Below are 10347 nucleotides of genomic sequence, written 5' to 3' on the forward strand. Positions count from 1 at the left end.
AAGGCTGAACAATTCCCGACTGTGTTTTCTTTCTTCTTTAGTCTGTCTTGTGCTTTTTCTGTTTCCACAGATTTCTCAGTTGAGGCAGAAAAAGATTAAACCCTTGTGGGAAAGTCTTCTGGCACGTAATAAGGGTGAAAGCAGTGGGATTCCATAGGGATTGAGTGGTATTGCAGGAAAATTGCTCTCAGATCCTATGGATGTCAAGAGGGAGGGAAAATGCCCCAGTACTTGATATTTCCAAAACTGACTGAAGCATTGAGATGCATCCATTGTCCTAGTAATTAAATATCACTGACACATGTCAAACTACAGCTCAGTCCAGCAGCCAACATCCAGTGCCATCTATGCGCTGCCTGTTCTGAGCCCAAGCTACAACCAGACCAAGCTGGGAAGGTGCTGAGTTGTTCTCCTTTATCTGCTGGCTGATCTTTCCCTTACAGTTTGAACACTGCCATGCTTTGTCTGGGTTCCTCACCGATTTACCATTGTACGTTCATTCATTGCTATGTACACCAATTTACAGCCTCAAGGGATGTAGTTATTGCTTAGCCTCTGTCTAGAAGAATGGGTTCTCACTCTGTTCACGAGATGTAAAGCAGTGAATTAATAATGATTTTTGAAGTAATAATAATTTTTAATAAAAGTATGTCTACATGAGTGAACAGAAGATGTGTCCAAATCACTTTAGCTAGTCTAAAATTCTATGATGGGGAAAGTTTCATGTTGAAGAGATTGGACCACACCACAAAATGCTCCAGTGATGATACAATTTCTACAACACTTTATGGGACACTTGAATATAAGCCCCTACTATTAAATTCAGTTTGAGGTTTCCATAACGGAAAGGGGCCAGCTTGCATTTCAGATGTCATTTGTATAGAGGAAGCTGGACAAAAAGCAGAAAGTTGGCAGTGAAAAATACCAGGCTCCTTTCTCCTTCCAGCCACCCCTCTCCAACCTCTTTGGCTAACCCCCAAACCATGGCAGGAGCTGAACACTGACTGCTTTTCATTGAGTGACATACCTGGCTCTAGAAGAACACGCCCTTGTGGAATTGGCACCCGGGCAGCATTTCCATTCCCTCTGCACAACACTTTTCTTTAATGCCTTCCAAACTAAAACAAAACCCAGAGGATTTGCTACCATGTTCCGCTCATTATATTGGTTTTATGAGGGTGTGGAGATTTGTTGCATGATGGCAGGATGGATTTGTCCCTGAAACTTAAAATACAGCAAGGGAATATAATAGATGGGGAACTTTTTCTCCATTGGGCTTTTTATGGTTTTGGTTTGTTTCTTGATTATCTACCATTTCACCCAAAATCAATCCATAATGATTTATGTCCTTTTTCAGGGATGCATTCAGCCCTGAAACTAGATCATCAGTGGGCTTATCAGACTCTCTAGACTATCTATGTAGAAAATACAAAGAATCATAGAAAACAAGACTGCTAGAGATCTCCAGAAGTCACTGGGAAGAATCACAGCATTCCACCCTGTAATGGTTATACCTGTGCCATTTATAACTTCCTCTTCCAGCTCTTAGGACTAGCCATTCCACAAGTCCTGATGTATCTCCCCATGTGATTGACATGTCTCCCACAAGACACTAATGTTGTCCTTTGTCTTTTTGTACATAATACTAAGCAGGTTTCCTTTATTTCCAACCTATTCTCCTTTGCTTCAGTTTTAACCCATTGCCTCTCACTCTTTCTGCATTGATGGGCAAAACAAGTTGTTCATTTTCCTTTACAAATTTGTGTGTGCACGAAGACATTTATCATAGATTTCTTCAGCTTCTCTTCTCTAGACTAAACAACCCTACTTCTTTTAATTTTTCTTTCTAAGTCAGGTCTTCAATCACTCCTGTTGCTCTCCAGCTGGTCTACATCTTTCCTGAAAAGCAGTAACCAAAACTGTGCGGAGTATTCATCTTGAGTCCCTACTAATAGCAAGAAGAGTGGAAGAATTGCTTCATACTTACAGGTAGTTTTCCCACTTATCCATCATAATATGTCACCTGCCTCTTTCCCAAAAGCATGGTTGTGTTGGATTATGTCCAATATCCGACCTGTTCTAAGCAGCCCTACTCCATTCTATGGCAACTCAACTGATCATTCTGCTTAAAAGCAACATCCCACATGTCTCTTTTTTTGAAATGCTTATGATTTTCCCTCTGCAAGGAAGCCTGACCCTATCCACTCTAAAGCCAACAGAAAGAATACAAACGAGGATATGATGCATCTTCTGTGTAAGCATTCTGCACAAAATACATGCTACTCTCATAGTACCATGTACCAATTGGCCATTAGGGGAAAATTGAGGGATGTAGGGAAGAAAGCCTTCTTCTTGACCAAAATCCACCATTCTGCTATTGCGTGGCAATTAATTCTATTATCCTTTTCATGAACTTCTGAGGCCCGTTCAGTCCTAAGGAGATTAAGAGTCCATAGAGCTATAAAAATTGTTTTCAGGACTTGCGGACTGAGAGAAGGACTGAAATAGTCCACTGACCTAGTTGAGGGAATTTTTCTAGTAAATCCATGAAACACATGTCTCAAAGGATGTCTACTGAGACTGTGAACTTTGAAAATAAACTCATAGTTCCATGCAGGGATTCTGTTGACCTTGCCACTTCCCACACTGTGCGAAGGGCTTTGAGATCCTTGGGTAGGAAGTTGATGCAGGAAACCAAGAAGTTCTCTCATTTCTTCAGCTGGCTGAAGGCCTGGATTTCAGTTGAAAGGTTTCTATGCAGTACATCTACTGCATGGTACATTTGTTTTTCAGGGGTGGGGGAGGTTATTCCAAGCTCCCACATGAGTAGAAGCCAGAAGTAGAATCAAATTGAGGCAGATGGTTTATTTCCCTAAGCTGGCATTCCTAATAAACAGCTGTGTTTGCACAAAGCTTCAATAGACATATGCATGGGGAACAATGTCGCTGGAAAAGCATAACATCAATACTACCAGCATCCAGCTCCTCCATGGGTTAAGAGTCCAGCATGCTCCATTGCTCCTCCTCCTTCCCTCTCTTCCTAAAAATCTTGTAATGTGTTTCACAGAAAACGCCTTTTCTCTTCCTTTTGGTGTAATATTAATCTTGGGGGGAGAGAGAGGAGGAGTTGGGGGAGGGGGAAGGGATGTAGTGTTTTGAGGTTCAAATTCCCCTTGCACTTAATCTCTTTAACAAACCCCTTTAACAAATGAAAGGTCTGACAGGAGGCAGAGTCATTAAAATGAATTAAAATGCATCCAGGAGAGATTAGTAATGAAGCCACTCGCCAGACAATGCCCCTTTTCTTCTCCATGTGGACTGCTGGGGAATATCCCAGATTACAGAACAAAAGGGCTTGCAGTTTAAAATGCTGATCCTTGAAAGATTCACCATATTCTCTTCTCCTCACCTCAACTCCTTGCTTTATACAAGTACATTTGCAGGCAGGCAGGATCCAAGCTTAATCTACTCAGGGTCAGGGGCAGAGGGATTGGTTTTAATTACCATTGAGTCTGCAAACTTGCGCACATACAACATGTCAGTGGACAGTGATCGTGGGCCCTGCAATGCAGCATGGTGGGTACCATGCTGGTGTGGTGAGACCACCAAATACACCCACTCCTCCTAGGTGCCAGAGGAGTTTCAACCAGCTCCAAGGGATAAAGCTGGAGGAGAGAGAGTGTGGGGTCAGGGGTGAGCATTACGTACATGCAGCAGATGAGAATTTGGGGAGTGCAGGCAGGGAAAGATCAAAAGCAGTCATTGGTGCCCTGAACATGGGTGGATTGGACTATGGTAAGGAGAAATGTAGCTGTTAGGAGAAGAGATGACTGGGCTTTGAAAGTAGATTTTCCAAGCCCAGATGGTGTATTTTGTATAAGAAATTCATCTGGTAATTCAAAGGAGGCCACGTACATCCTCTTGGCATCAAGAAATCTGATTTTTAGTTGATTTAGCTGAAGCTATGCTGATTTCCAGTCCTTCGTGGAGAAAGTCCCAAAAGGCAAAGCTCCCATATGTGGCAATGCGAACAAAGACATGGGATTCCTGTGTCATGCATTTCTTCATTCCCGTTGAAAGAAAATCCATACGACAAGGCTTGTGGGTGAGGTGTCTTGCTCTCAAGTCAAGATTTCAACCTGTGATCAACACGGGTATCTTACCATGAAGAGCCAGAGACCAACCAAAATCCAGTGGCCTAAAGCTACTTTGCAGGGTTCACTCCTGCACTGAAAGTGTGAAGAGGTCAGCAAATCAACAGGAAAAAGGGCTAAAAGTAGCTCCTTTAAAGTGAAAGACAAGAGACCAGGTAAATACAGATGGGATGACTGGAGGGAAAGAAATCAGATTTTAAAATCTCTTAGCATTTTTAAAGCATTTTTTCACACTAGGAGGGGGGGAAGGGGAGATGTTAGAGTCTCTCCACCAATTCTTTATCACCTTTCTTTCAAATTCCTTCTGCTTCTCTTTCCAGATGGAAAAGTAGACAGAAGTTCCCCCAAATTGCCACCCACACCTGCACATTTGCAGTTTCTGCGCACCAAAGCAAAACAGCTCTCTTCTTTCTAAGGTGGGAAAATATAATTCTGAAAGGAAAATGTGTTTTGTTTTGAACTGTTGATTTCAACCGAAAAAGCTTCAGTTTCCCAACCAGCTAGCTTTTCTTCCTGGAAAATGGCAGCTTCTGTACCTCAGCTCAAGGTTACTGGTGAACAAAGACTCTTATCTTCATCTGGTAACTCAGAAAAACTTCCAGGGAAATAAAAAGCCCCAGTAAGCTACTCCGCTGACATGAATGAAACTCTGAGCTACGTCGGCTGAGACTATATCCCAAAGTTTGCTGATGACAGAAAAACAATGAGGTAGTGAATTGGTGAGGGACCCATTTCACTTGTGGTCTGCAGAGTTATTATATCAAAACATGTCCGGCAGAGTTTAATAGTGTCAGCATTTAATGTTCAGCATAATGTCATTCCTACAGACCAAAACAGACACTTCCCATAGGTAATTAATCTTTTACAAGTAATTTAGCCATAGTAAGCAAAAGTGGATGAAATATATTAATGGGGGGAAAGGCTGGGGGCAAACTAGGCATGGAGAAACATTTCTCTGCATTAGTCCCACAAAATTACAAGTGAGTTACAGCTGATAGATTTAGGACAGTTCCTGTTGAGTAATTGTATTCCATGAGGGTTTTCAATACAATGTGATATTCATTTTCACTTTATACAGTAGAGACAATAATGGCTACAGGTGCACAGGCTGCCTTGCTGGGAGGAATAAAACTGTGATTGTTTAACATCTGACTTTTCTCACACAGTTACAGCTTTTAGATTTGAGCTATATTTTGCACATATTTCAGACACGGGTTGTTTCTTTTTTTTTACTTTAAGAGTCTAGCTCTAAAAAAATGCAGGCTCTAAAGACCCATTGTCAAATGAAACACACTTCCCTCGTTTGATTTGTTTTTTCCTCTCTTGCAATATCACCTTTCAGCTGCAGAAATGCAAAGAATCACTTGTTTGGATAGAGAAATGAAACTGTCAGCTGATGCAGGACGCATGGCTGCCAGACCAGGCTCCCAAAACCTAAATCCCCAAACAGGAGCTTTTGGGTGCACTCCTGGAAACCTGGACATCTCCTTTGTGCAGGACTTTGCACCGTTGCTTTCTGCTTTGGCATCAGCTCCACTGTGTCTTTCTGGGGCTCTACTGGTCTCTCAAGAAAGAATAACAACAAACCCAATGAACCAAGTAAAGAGAGCCTGAACTTTCTCCTGCAGAAGACCCTGTGGCTATTCTTGGAGTTTGCCTGCCAGCTGCCTTCTGTCTCAGAAATGAACTCCTTCCTTCTGCTCCCCAGAGGCATACCAAGTTTGCTTGTGACATGACTGAAGCTAACTGCATCCACTTGACAGGGTAACTCTGCTTCCTCACGAAAGAGCTGAAGGTGGGCCAGGAGAGAAGTCTTGCGGCTCCTGGCGTCCAGCAAAAACACTGTACAGTTTTCTCTCCACAAGAAATGCTGTAGGTTCCATCTGATTAGGAAGTGATTTGGGGTTTTCCTATGTGAAAAACATGCATTCACTTATTTTGTTTATTTCATGCATTTTAGTTTAGGGAGCAACCTGATTGCTCCTCAAATTGTTGTGGTTTCCTGCCACTGAACACTGAATTATTCCTTCCTTCATACTTTAGAAAATTAAAATACAGATTTAAACACTAACATTTGCTATTTTTCTGGGAATAAAGTGTGGGAAAATCAGGTTAAGAAAATCTTCATTTTTTAAACAAAAGTTGCACTTTTTTGATGAAATAGATTTTTTTTCCTAAAGAAAAAAGCCTCCCTCCAGCTCTTTAAGGAAATACTGACTTTCAACAGATTTATCTTTTTTAAGTGGCTCTGGGTTAACTGCCTCTGGACTTTGCTCTTTTGCATCTCTCCAGGAAGAAAATAAATCCTGGCAGTTTTGCTTCTGGGTCTGTATGGACTAGCAATAAAACTTTCCAAACCATCTTGGTGGCCTGGGAACCTAAGCCCTCCATCCACTCCTGGGGCTCAGCACCCGGCATGCCCTTTTGACCATTTTTTCTTGTATTCTTGTAATTCCCAGTACGTGTTGTACACAGCAGCTCTGTCAAGGCTGGCACTAGTGATGCTGATTTCGGATAATATTGCTCTCTGCCACTGCCCCTTAAGGTGCAAGTTCCCATCACAGTTTTCCCCACAGATGGGACAAAATGTCTCTGTGGTATCTAAGACAAGGCATCCTCATGCTCCTGCCTGCACGGCAGTGAGAGCCCTGCTCTCACCAGCTGCCAAGTTTTCTCAAAGCTTTTAGGAAGGTAACATTGCTGAGAGCTCTGCTTCACTCATGGAAGGGAGGGAAACCAGGACTCCGAAAGTCCTGGGTATGGCACAGTTGGTTGGACACAGCCATGCAGGCACTGACACCAAGTGGGCTGGCATAGGTTTTGCTTCTTTAGGAAAGAAGGCTCAAAAAACAATCAGAAAAACCCATGCACCCAGTATAAATCATACATCAGCTTCTACTCATGGTAGGATTTCTGAACCTGTTATTAGAGTGTTATGCTTGGGCCCAGCATCAACTGAAGGTCTTACTGCTTGTCTGAAACCATTAAGCTGTTCCCCTTGTGAACTCCAATCCACATTTGAACTGTGTATCCTGAACATAATGTGTCACCTTCCCTGCTCTTGGGAAACGAAGTCCTCCAATGAGCGCTACAGGGATGAAATATGGGTTGCAGATGTTGAACCAGGGAAGGGTACAGAAACAAGTTCGTGGAGCTGAAATACAACTTCCAAAACCTGTTTCCCTTTGACATTTCAGTCAGCTGTTCCACAAGTCATTGGGGAAAAAAGAAACTGCTGTTTCTCTTTCCTCCCTCCAACCCTTTTGTTAATTTTGTATTTTTGGACTATTCTTTATTCGCTTTTATCTTTAATTATTTGTACTGCGCTTTAACATCTGCATGCATTTTGGAAGTCATCTCCAAAGCTTAGTTTTGTCCTCACTTGTTGAAATGTGGCAACCTTAAATAGATCTGCTGAGGTGTGGGCAGGGAAAGAGATGGGCTTTTCTAGACCCTCGGCATTTGTTTGTTTTAACTCATATTCATCTTTTATAAGGAATGATTCTAGCAGACACTGAGAGAAACAGCTGGGCAGGTGTGGCACGTTTCCAGGACAGGACAAGTCTCCCAAGCCAGTCAGGTCTGCCCACTCACGCAATCGAAAAGCAGGAGTCAAATTGAAGCCATACGAGCAAAGAAGGCTCTGTAGTCCAAGCAAGTCATTAGCAGTCTTTCAACTGACTTTGAAGCAGGTCTTTGAGACCCAGTCATTTTTTTATATGGTGGAATGTGGAAAAACAACCACCGCAGCTTGTAAAACGAAGGGGAACAAAGCAGTGCTCCTGTGCGCCTGCCAGCACCAGCCCCTTTGGTGCATGCAAGGGGCTGCATTGGACCCCTTCCCCATTCAACCCCTGTAATTTTCTGAGCAATTTCAGCGCAAGCTGTAACTTTACCTTTTATGTCATTCATGACTTTGAATGGCTCCTGATTTTAGCTGCACCTTGTAAATCCAATGGAAACGGTATGATCAAAAAGCTTTGGACTGGCTGCCAGAGGAGCTCTTCCAGTTGTGAGCAGCAGAGTTGACATCAGAAATGGGTCCATTTGATGAAATCCTGCAGGCACACAACCCATCCACTGTATACATGAGGACATACTCACACATACACTCGTGAGCTAAAGTTACCCAGAAATATAGAAAGCATGAACCATGTTTGCACATATGCAGCTTCCCTATAGTGCACACACGTTTTTCATCCTCTGTCCATTTTACAGCCAGTTCTCTCTGTACAACTTCACACTTGTCCAAATAAAGGGCATTTATTATAGCTCTCCAGGTTGCAGTCCCCTGAATAAAAAAAGACAAAGTCCAAGGTCTGATGCACATCAAAGGGATGGAGGGCGAAGGCACTGCCTTTCCGGCCATGCATCCTGCACACTCACAGCACAGTGTCAGCAGTGGCTACAGGTAGCTGGAGACTACCGTTTACTTTGGCACCTGCCAAGGTGACTTTGTTGTTGGGATCAGGGCTTGGCCAGCTCACTGTGCTGGTAGGACGCTATCCAGACCAATGCAATAAGCTGTGTCTTGAGGGAAGCCAAAAGAAAAGACAAAAAAAAAGACCACACAGAACTCAGGGTTGGTGTCTGGATTTTACGGGAGGGTGTGTGGGGTTTTTCTTTCCTTTTTTTTTTCTTCTTTTTCCTCCTTTCCTTATTTTTTTCCTTTTTGTGAAAACACTTAAGGACTTGGGAAAAGATTTGAGTCATTATGAAAATGTAATTCTATCTCATGATACAGCTGTAGCGAGACAGTGCAGCTAGGTCTGCGGGAGTTAGCAAATCAGGCTTTCTGATTAGGAAGCAGGGAGGCCTTTGGTCAAATTTAATAAAAATAGACTTGTTATATTTGGAACATTTCATCTGAGAACATGTTGTCTCTTTAATGCTGTCTGCTTGTCAGGCAGTGGGACATTTCCTGTGAGAGAGGCAGACTCTCAAGAAGACTCAGAGCTGTGGCTGGGAGGGAGCTGTGGCTGCTATGGACAGAAGAAGCCATTAAGATGATTTCTGTCTATCACAAAATTTGTCCAGGCTGAGGGGGAAGGTTAAGTTTTACATGGTATGAGTTGCATATGGAAATCTCTCTCCTTCCAAAGACAAGTAGAAAAAAAAACATATCCTTTTGCTTGTCTACTCTGGCAGCTAAAAGCAAAGCATAACACAACCCTGGATATTTACAGGTTAGGTTTTAGACAACTGGCTAGTCTCCCTCCTCCCTGGTGAATCACTGCTATTGATTTAATGAGCTTTAATGCAACATGCAACAGCAAAAATTGGTCTCGCCAAAACCGTCAAAACCACTGGGAAATCCTAAGGTCTTTGCAGCCTGTAACCGTGATGGACAGAGACTCTTTGGCAGCCCAGTTTGGGGGCAAATAAGAAGAGATTTGCACAGGACTTAGCAGCTCTAAGTGACTGTCTATGAAAAGGAGCAATAGCCAAGGAGACAGTGAGACAGTAGACTTTAAATTATTAAAGAAAGTCATCGTTTCCTCTCACTCTTTACTCAAGAAGAGGTTCCATCTGAAGTTGTTTGGACACTTATGGGCCCTCAGTATAAGGAATTTATAAAAACTGAAGACGAGTCAGCAGAGTCAGCCACTGCGGTGGCCAGGAAGTTGGGCTTCAGTCATCCACCAGCACCAGCGCATAAGAAGAAAACCAGTAAAATATGTGCTTCATCAAGAGGAATATGTCTTCTGGGCCCCCAAATTTCCTGTTGGATGGATCATTGTGGATTCTACTGGATACCTGTCAAAAAAAAAAGATTCTGGGGATTTTGTCCTGCTTTCCTTGTCTGTCATAATAAATCCTCACTGAGTTTAAATCTCCTAGGTCTCAGCTTCATGTTTAGCCAGGAACCATCTCTCTAAACTTGCCATGCAGTCTGATCTCAATAACTACAGTAGGCCTCCTTTTAGAAGTATCTTCTTAGACACTTTCCTGTGAAGATTTTGACTGAGATAAAACTCAGGTCAGTAAATACTCCCCATTCCTAGGGGGAAAAATAATAATAATTAAAAAAAAAAAAAACACTTAAGTGAAGAAAACCAAACATATGATAATATTCATCTGATTATGAATACTATCCACTGTAAGGACGTGCCTTTTTGTCACCTTATTTTATGGGAAAGGTGTTCCAAACTAGAAAGTGAGCAACATGAGAGAGCCTGGGATAAGGAAGACA

At 42.5% G+C, this 10347-nt stretch overlaps 1 long non-coding RNA gene across 1 annotated transcript; it reads left to right on the forward strand.

Moving 5' to 3' along the window:
* The first annotated feature begins 1509 nt into the window (after positions 1 to 1509).
* Positions 1510 to 6275, forward strand: LOC137858837 (uncharacterized). The gene is made up of 3 exons (XR_011098046.1): positions 1510 to 1989; positions 4475 to 4570; positions 5497 to 6275. It is a non-coding gene; the product is annotated as an uncharacterized lncRNA (long non-coding RNA).
* Positions 6276 to 10347: the final 4072 nt, after the last annotated feature.

This window comes from Anas acuta, chromosome 6 (assembly GCF_963932015.1).
Source record: "Anas acuta chromosome 6, bAnaAcu1.1, whole genome shotgun sequence".
NCBI lineage: Eukaryota > Metazoa > Chordata > Aves > Anseriformes > Anatidae > Anas > Anas acuta.